The sequence below is a fragment of the Lissotriton vulgaris genome, chromosome 8, assembly GCF_964263255.1.
Source record: "Lissotriton vulgaris chromosome 8, aLisVul1.2, whole genome shotgun sequence".
NCBI classification, from domain to species: Eukaryota; Metazoa; Chordata; class Amphibia; order Caudata; family Salamandridae; genus Lissotriton; species Lissotriton vulgaris.
In genome coordinates, this window is record NC_141696.1 from 1,529,249,952 (window position 1) to 1,529,259,479 (window position 9,528).

General features: G+C 38.2%; 3 non-coding genes across 3 annotated transcripts; all 3 read right to left on the reverse strand.

The window, feature by feature from the left end:
- Positions 1 to 4,331: 4,331 nt before the first annotated feature.
- On the reverse strand, positions 4,332 to 4,404 carry TRNAF-GAA (transfer RNA phenylalanine (anticodon GAA)). The gene has a single exon. It is a non-coding gene; the product is annotated as a tRNA-Phe (tRNA).
- A 1,674-nt stretch (positions 4,405 to 6,078) lies between these two features.
- TRNAF-GAA (transfer RNA phenylalanine (anticodon GAA)) lies at positions 6,079 to 6,151 on the reverse strand. The gene has a single exon. It is a non-coding gene; the product is annotated as a tRNA-Phe (tRNA).
- Positions 6,152 to 8,402: 2,251 nt separating this feature from the next.
- On the reverse strand, positions 8,403 to 8,475 carry TRNAF-GAA (transfer RNA phenylalanine (anticodon GAA)). Its single transcript has one exon. It is a non-coding gene; the product is annotated as a tRNA-Phe (tRNA).
- Between the last annotated feature and the right edge of the window lie 1,053 nt (positions 8,476 to 9,528).

Here is a 9,528-nt window from a genome sequence, read left to right on the forward strand (position 1 = left end):
CATCTGTGTTCAAGGGGAAGTGGAAGGTAATGCAGACAAGAGTTTACTTTACATAAAAGCATGAAATGGGAAATATTCATTGTCAAACCTGAAGGTAAGAGAGGTGGAAGCAAGTTTAGAAGGAGGACATAAAGCAAAGTCTATGTTAAATTGATTGTGTTGTAGATCAGTTGGAAAAAATTTGATGAATAGAGAAAAAGTACTACAGCTGATTCCAAGACCTATTTTGTTAGAAGCAAGGAACCTCTCAACTGTGACGAAACCCGGGATTGAACCAGGGACCTTTAGATCTTCAGTCTGACGCTCTCCCAACTGAGATATTTCGGCCTTCTGATAGCTGGGGTCTTCATACTTTAATTTGAACCATTTAACAAAATAGATGCAGGACCTGGATTTTTAACCTCATATGGTAGAGATATGTTTTAAGGAGTCCTGTATCATTCCCCAGTTAACTGGTGCAATGGGTAAATAGCATTTTTGGGATCCAGGTTAGGTAGTTGTTTTTTTAACTCTGAATGGACTAGCACTATATTACCCAGATATATTTGGCATGAGTAGGTAAGCAATGTCATCTGACTACTGACATCTGTGTTCAAGGGGAAGTGGAAGGTAATGCAGACAAGAGTTTACTTTACAAAAAAGCATGACATGGGAAGCATTCATAGTAAAACCTGAAGGCAAGAGAGGTGGAAGCAAGTCTAGAAGGAGGACAGAAAGCAAAGTCTATGTTAAATTGATTGTGTTGTAGATCAGTTGGAAAAAATTTGATGAATACAGAAAAAGTACTACAGCAGATTCCAAGACCTATTTTGTTAGAAGCAAAGAACCTCTCAACAGTGCCGAAACCCGGGATTGAACCAGGGACCTTTAGATCTTCAGTCTAACACTCTCCCAAATGAGCTATTTCGGCCTGCTGATATCTAAGGTCTTCATACTTTAATTTGAACCATTTAACAAAATAGATGCAGGACCTGGATTTTTAACCTCATATGGTAGAGATATGTTTTAAGGAGTCCTGTATCATTCCCCAGTTAACTGGTGCAATGGGTAAACAGCATTTTTGGGATCCAGGTTAGGTAGTTGTTTTTTTAACTCTGAATGGGCTAGCACTATATTACCCAGATATATTATGCATGAGTAGGTAAGCAATGTCATCTGACTACTGACATCTGTGTTCAAGGGGAAGTGGAAGGTAATGCAGACAAGAGTTTACTTTACAAAAAAGCATGAAATGGGAAATATTCATTGTCAAACCTGAAGGTAAGAGAGGTGGAAGCAAGTTTAGAAGGAGGATATAAAGCAAAGTCTATGTTAAATTGATTGTGTTGTAGATCAGTTGGAAAAAAATTGATGAATAGAGAAAAAGTACTACAGCTGATTCCAAAACCTATTTTGTTAGAAGCAAGGAACCTCTCAACTGTGCCGAAACCCGGGATTGAACCAGGGACCTTTAGATCTTCACTCTAACGCTCTCCCAACTGAGCTATTTCGGCCTTCTGATAGCTGTGGTCTTCATACTTTAATTTGAACCATTTAACAAAATAGATGCAGGACCTGGATTTTTAACCTCATATGGTAGAGATATGTTTGGAGGAGTCCTGTATCATTCCCCAGTTAACTGGTGCAATCGGTAAATAGCATTTTTCGGATCCAGGTTAGGTAGTTGTTTTTTTAACTCTGAATGGACTAGCACTATATTACCTAGATATATTTGGCATGAGTAGGTAAGCAATGTCATCTGACTACTGACATCTGTGTTCAAGGGGAAGTGGAATGTGATGCAGACAAGAGTTTACTTTACAAAAAAGGACGAAATGGGAAACATTCATTGTCAAACCTGAAGGCAAGATAGGTGGAAGAAAGTTTAAAAGGAGGACAGAAAGCAAAGTCTATGTTGAATTGATCATTTTGTAGATCAGTTGATAAAAATGTTAATAGAGAAAAAAGTACTACAGCTGATTCCAAGACCTATATTTGTAGAAGCAAGGAACCTCTCAACTGTCCTGAAACCCAGGATTGAACCAGGGACCTTTAGATCTTCAGTCTAACACTCTCCCAACTGAGATATTGCGGCCTGCTTACAGCTGTGGTCTTCATACTTTAATTTAAACCATTTAACAAAATAGATGCAGGACCTGGATTTTTAACCTCATATGGTAGAGATATGTTTTAAGGAGTCCTGTATCATTCCGCAATTAACTGGTGCAATGGGTAAATAGCATTTTTGGGATCCAGGTTAGGTAGTTGTTTTTTTAACTCTGAATGGACTAGCACTATATTACCCAGATATATTTGGCATGAGTAGGTAAGCAATGTCATCTGACTACTGACATCTGTGTTCAAGGGGAAGTGGAAGGTAATGCAGACAAGAGTTTACTTTACAAAAAAGCATGAAATGGGAAATATTCATTGTCAAACCTGAAGGTAAGAGAGGTGGAAGCAAGTTTAGAAGGAGGACATAAAGCAAAGTCTATGTTAAATTGATTGTGTTGTAGATCAGTTGGAAAAAATTTGATGAATAGAGAAAAAGTACTACAGCTGATTCCAAGAACTATTTTGTTAGAAGCAAGGAACCTCTCAACTGTGCCGAAACCCGGGATTGAACCAGGGACCTTTAGATCTTCAGTCTAACGCTCTCCCAACTGAGCTATTTCAGCCTTCTGATAGCTGGGGTCTTTATACTTTAATTTGAACCATTTAACAAAATAGATGCAGGACCTGGATTTTTAACCTCATATGGTAGAGATATGTTTTAAGGAGTCCTGTATCATTCCCCAGTTAACTGGTGCAATGGGTAAATAGCATTTTTGGGATCCAGGTTAGGTAGTTGTTTTTTTAACTCTGAATGGACTAGCACTATATTACCTAGATATATTTGGCATGAGTAGGTAAGCAATGTCATCTGACTACCGACATCTGTGTTCAAGGGGAAGTGGAATGTGATGCAGACAAGAGTTTACTTTACAAAAAAGGACGAAATGGGAAACATTCATTGTCAAACCTGAAGGCAAGATAGGTGGAAGAAAGTTTAAAAGGAGGACAGAAAGCAAAGTCTATGTTGAATTGATCATTTTGTAGATCAGTTGATAAAAATGTTGATACAGAAAAAAGTACTACAGCTGATTCCAAGACCTATTTTGTTAGAAGCAAGGAACCTCTCAACTGTGCCGAAACCCAGGATTGAACCAGGGACCTTTAGATCTTCAGTCTGACGCTCTCCCAACTGAGCTATTGCGGCCTGCTTATAGCTGTGGTCTTCATACTTTAATTTAAACCATTTAACAAAATAGATGCAGGACCTGGATTTTTAACCTCATATGGTAGAGATATGTTTTAAGGAGTCCTGTATAATTCCGCAATTAACTGGTGCAATGGGCAAATAGCATTTTTGGGATCCAGGTTAGGTAGTTGTTTTTTTAACTCTGAATGGACTAGCACTATATTACCCAGATATATTTGGCATGAGTAGGTAAGCAATGTCATCTGACTACTGACATCTGTGTTCAAGGGAAAGTAGAAGGTAATGCAGACAAGAGTTTACTTTACAAAAAAGCATGAAATGGGAAATACTTATTGTCAAACCTGAAGGTAAGAGAGGTGGAAGCAAGTTTAGAAGGAGGACATAAAGCAAAGTCTATGTTAAATTGATTGTGTTGTAGATCAGTTGGAAAAAATTTGATGAATAGAGAAAAAGTACTACAGCTGATTCCAAGACCTATTTTGTTAGAAGCAAGGAACCTCTCAACTGTGCCGAAACCCAGGATTGAACCAGGGACCTTTAGATCTTCAGTCTGACGCTCTCCCAACTGAGCTATTTCGGCCTTCTGATAGCTGGGGTCTTCATACTTTAATTTGAACCATTTAACAAAATAGATGCAGGACCTGGATTTTTAACCTCATATGGTAGAGATATGTTTTAAGGAGTCCTGTATCATTCCCCAGTTAACTGGTGCAATGGGTAAATAGCATTTTTGGGATCCAGGTTAGGTAGTTGTTTTTTTAACTCTGAATGGACTAGCACTATATTACCCAGATATATTTGGCATGAGTAGGTAAGCAATGTCATCTGACTACTGACATCTGTGTTCAAGGGGAAGTGGAAGGTAATGCAGACAAGAGTTTACTTTACAAAAAAGCATGAAATGGGAAATATTCATTGTTAAACCTGAAGGTAAGAGAGGTGGAAGCAAGTTTAGAAGGAGGACATAAAGCAAAGTCTATGTTAAATTGATTGTGTTGAAGATCAGTTGGAAAAAATTTGATGAATATAGAAAAAGTACTACAGCTGATTCCAAGACCTATTTTGTTAGAAGCAAGGAACCTCTCAACTGTGCCGAAACCCGGGATTGAACCAGGGACCTTTAGATCTTCAGTCTAACGCTCTCCCAACTGAGCTATTTCGGCCTTCTGATAGCTGGGGTCTTCATACTTTAATTTAAACCATTTAACAAAATAGATGCAGGACCTGGATTTTTAACCTCATATGGTAGAGATATGTTTTAAGGAGTCCTGTATCATTCCCCAGTTAACTGGTGCAATGGGTAAATAGCATTTTTGGGATCCAGGTTAGGTAGTTGTTTTTTTAACTCTGAATGGACTAGCACTATATTACCCAGATATATTTGGCATGAGTAGGTAAGCAATGTCATCTGACTACTGACATCTGTGTTCAAGGGGAAGTGGAATGTGATGCAGACAAGAGTTTACTTTACAAAAAAGGACGAAATGGGAAACATTCATTGTCAAACCTGAAGGCAAGATAGGTGGAAGAAAGTTTAAAAGGAGGACAGAAAGCAAAGTCTATGTTGAATTGATCATTTTGTAGATCAGTTGATAAAAATGTTGATAGAGAAAAAAGTACTACAGCTGATTCCAAGACCTATTTTGTTAGAAGCAAGGAACCTCACAACTGTGCCGGAACCCGGGATTGAACCAGGGACCTTTAGATCTTCAGTCTAACGCTCTCCCAACTGAGCTATTGCAGCCTGCTTATAGCTGTGGTCTTCATACTTTAATTTAAACCATTTAACAAAATAGATGCAGGACCTGGATTTTTAACCTCATATGGTAGAGATATGTTTTAAGGAGTCCTGTATCATTCCGGAATTAACTGGTGCAATGGGCAAATAGCATTCTTGGGATCCAGGTTAGGTAGTTGTTTTCTTAACTCTGAATGGACTAGCACTATATTACCCAGATATATTTGGCATGAGTAGGTAAGCAATGTCATCTGACTACTGACATCTGTGTTTAAGGGGAAGTGGAAGGTAATGCAGACAAGAGTTTACTTTACAAAAAAGCATGACATGGGAAACATTCATAGTAAAACCTGAAGGCAAGAGAGGTGGAAGCAAGTCTAGAAGGAGGACAGAAAGCAAAGTCTATGTTAAATTGATTGTGTTGTAGATCAGTTGGAAAAAATTTGATGAATACAGAAAAAGGACTACAGCTGATTCCAAGACCTATTTTGTTAGAAGCAAAGAACCTCTCAACAGTGCTGAAACCCTGGATTGAACCAGGGACCTTTAGATCTTCAGTCTAACACTCTCCCAAATGAGCTATTTCGGCCTGCTGATATCTGTGGTCTTCATACTTTAATTTGAACCATTTAACAAAATAGATGCAGGACCTGGATTTTTAACCTCATATGGTAGAGATATGTTTTAAGGAGTCCTGTATCATTCCCCAGTTAACTGGTGCAATGGGTAAACAGCATTTTTGGGATCCAGGTTAGGTAGTTGTTTTTTTAACTCTGAATGGGCTAGCACTATATTATCCAGATATATTATGCATGAGTAGGTAAGCAATGTCAGCTGACTACTGACATCTGTGTTCAAGGGGAAGTGGAAGGTAATGCAGACAAGAGTTTACTTTACAAAAAAGCATGAAATGGGAAATATTCATTGTCAAACCTGAAGGTAAGAGAGGTGGAAGCAAGTTTAGAAGGAGGACATAAAGCAAAGTCTATGTTAAATTGATTGTGTTGTAGATCAGTTGGAAAAAATTTGATGAATAGAGAAAAAGTACTACAGCTGATTCCAAGACCTATTTTGTTAGAAGCAAGGAACCTCTCGACTGTGCCGAAACCCGGGATTGAACCAGGGACCTTTAGATCTTCAGTCTAACGCTCTCCCAACTGAGCTATTTCGGCCTGCTTATAGCTGTGGTCTTCATATTTTAATTTAAACCATTTAACAAAATAGATGCAGGACCTGGATTTTTAACCTCATATGGTAGAGATATGTTTTAAGGAGTCCTGTATCATTCCGCAATTAACTTGTGCAATGGGTAAATAGCATTTTTGGGATCCAGATTAGGTAGTTTTTTTTTAACTCTGAATGGACTAGCACTATATTACCCAGATATATTTGGCATGAGTAGGTAAGCAATGTCATCTGACTACTGACATCTGTGTTCAAGGGGAAGTGGAAGGTAATGCAGACAAGAGTTTACTTTACAAAAAAGCATGAAATGGGAAATATTCATTGTCAAACCTGAAGGTAAGAGAGGTGGAAGCAAGTTTAGAAGGAGGACATAAAGCAAAGTCTATGTTAAATTGATTGTGTTGTAGATCAGTTGGAAAAAATTTGATGAATAGAGAAAAAGAACTACAGCTGATTCCAAGACCTATTTTGTTAGAAGCAAGGAACCTCTCAACTGTGCCGAAACCCAGGATTGAACCAGGGACCTTTAGATCTTCAGTCTAAAGCTCTCCCAACTGAGCTATTTCGGCCTTCTGATAGCTGGGGTCTTCATACTTTAATTTGAACCATTTAACAAAATAGATGCAGGACCTGGATTTTTAACTCATATGGTAGAGATATGTTTTAAGGAGTCCTGTATCATTCCCCAGTTAACTGGTGCAATGGGTAAATAGCATTTTTGGGATCCAGGTTAGGTAGTTGTTTTTTTAACTCTGAATGGACTAGCACTATATTACCCAGATATATTTGGCATGAGTAGGTAAGCAATGTCATCTGACTACTGACATCTGTGTTCAAGGGGAAGTGGAATGTGATGCAGACAAGAGTTTACTTTACAAAAAAGGACGAAATGGGAAACATTCATTGTCAAACCTGAAGGCAAGATAGGTGGAAGAAAGTTTAAAAGGAGGACAGAAAGCAAAGTCTATGTTGAATTGATCATTTTGTAGATCAGTTGATAAAAATGTTGATAGAGAAAAAAGTACTACAGCTGATTCCAAGACCTATTTTGTTAGAAGCAAGGAACCTCTCAACTGTGCCGACAACCGGGATTGAACCAGGGACCTTTAGATCTTCAGTCTAACACTCTCCAAACTTAGCTATTTCGGCCTGCTTATAGCTGTGGTCTACATACTTTAATTTAAACCATTTAACAAAATAGATGCAGGACCTGGATTTTTAACCTCATATGGTGAGATATGTTTTAAGGAGTCCTGTATCATTCCGCAATTAACTGGTGCAATGGGTAAATAGCATTTTTGGGATCCAGGTTAGGTAGTTGTTTTTTTAACTCTGAATGGACTAGCACTATATTACCCAGATATATTTGGCATGAGTAGGTAAGCAATGTCATCTGACTACTGACATCTGTGTTCAAGGGGAATTGGAAGGTAATGCAGACAAGAGTTTACTTTACAAAAAAGGACGAAATGGGAAACATTCATTGTCAAACCTGAAGGCAAGATAGGTGGAATAAAGTTTAAAAGGAGGACATAAAGCAAAGTCTATGTTGAATTGATCATTTTGTAGATCAGTTGATAAAAATGTTGATAGAGAAAAAAGTACTACAGCTGATTCCAAGACCTATTTTGTTAGAAGCAAGGAACCTCTCAACCGTGCCGAAAACCGGGATTGAACCAGGGACCTTTAGATCTTCAGTCTAACGCTCTCCCAACTGAGCTATTGCAGCCTGCTTATAGCTGTGGTCTTCATACTTTAATTTAAACCATTTAACAAAATAGATGCAGGACCTGGATTTTTAACCTCATATGGTAGAGATATGTTTTAAGGAGTCCTGATCATTCCGCAATTAACTGGTGCAATGGGCAAATAGCATTCTTGGGATCCAGGTTAGGTAGTTGTTTTTTTAACTCTGAATGGACTAGCACTATATTACCCAGATATATTGGGCATGAGTAGGTAAGCAATGTCATCTGACTACTGACATCTGTGTTCAAGGGGAAGTGGAAGGTAATGCAGACAAGAGTTTACTTTACAAAAAAGCATGAAATGGGAAATATTCATTGTCAAACCTGAAGGTAAGAGAGGTGGAAGCAAGTTTAGAAGGAGGACATAAAGCAAAGTCTATGTTAAATTGATTGTGTTGTAGATCAGTTGGAAAAAATTTGATGAATAGAGAAAAAGTACTACAGCTGCTTCCAAGACCTATTTTGTTAGAAGCAAGGAACCTCTCAACTGTGCCGAAACCCGGGATTGAACCAGGGACCTTTAGATCTTCAGTCTAACGCTCTCCCAACTGAGCTATTTCGGCCTTCTGATAGCTGGGGTCTTCATACTTTAATTTGAACCATTTAACAAAATAGATGCAGGACCTGGATTTTTAACCTCATGTGGTAGAGATATGTTTTAAGGAGTCCTGTATCATTCCCCAGTTAACTGGTGCAATGGGTAAATAGCATTTTTGGGATCCAGGTTAGGTAGTTGTTTTTTTAACTCTGAATGGACTAGCACTATATTACCTAGATATATTTGGCATGAGTAGGTAAGCAATGTCATCTGACTACTGACATCTGTGTTCAAGGGGAAGTGGAATGTGATGCAGACAAGAGTTTACTTTACAAAAAAGGACGAAATGGGAAACATTCATTGTCAAACCTGAAGGCAAGATAGGTGGAAGAAAGTTTAAAAGGAGGACAGAAACAAAGTCTATGTTGAGTTGATCATTTTGTAGATCAGTTGATAAAAATGTTGATAGAGAAAAAAGTACTACAGCTGATTACAAGACCTATTTTGTTAGAAGCAAGGAACCTCTCAACTGTGCCGAACCCCGGGATTGAACTAGGGACCTTTAGATCTTCAGTCTAACGCTCTCCCAACTGAGCTATTGCGGCCTGCTTATAGCTGTGGTCTTCATACTTTAATTTAAACCATTTAACAAAATAGATGCAGGACCTGGATTTTTAACCTCATATGGTAGAGATATGTTTTAAGGAGTCCTGTATCATTTCGCAATTAACTGGTGCAATGGGCAAATAGCATTTTTGGGATCCAGGTTAGGTAGTTGTTTTTTTAACTCTGAATGGACTAGCACTATATTACCCAGATATATTTGGCATGAGTAGGTAAGCAATGTCATCTGACTACTGACATCTGTGTTCAAGGGGAAGTGGAAGGTAATGCAGACAAGAGTTTACTTTATAATAAAGCATGAAATGGGAAATATTCATTGTCAAACCTGAAGGTAAGAGAGGTGGAAGCAAGTTTAGAAGGAGGACATAAAGCAAAGTCTATGTTAAATTGATTGTGTTGTAGATCAGTTGGAAAAAATTTGATGAATAGAGAAAAAGTACTACAGCTGATTCCA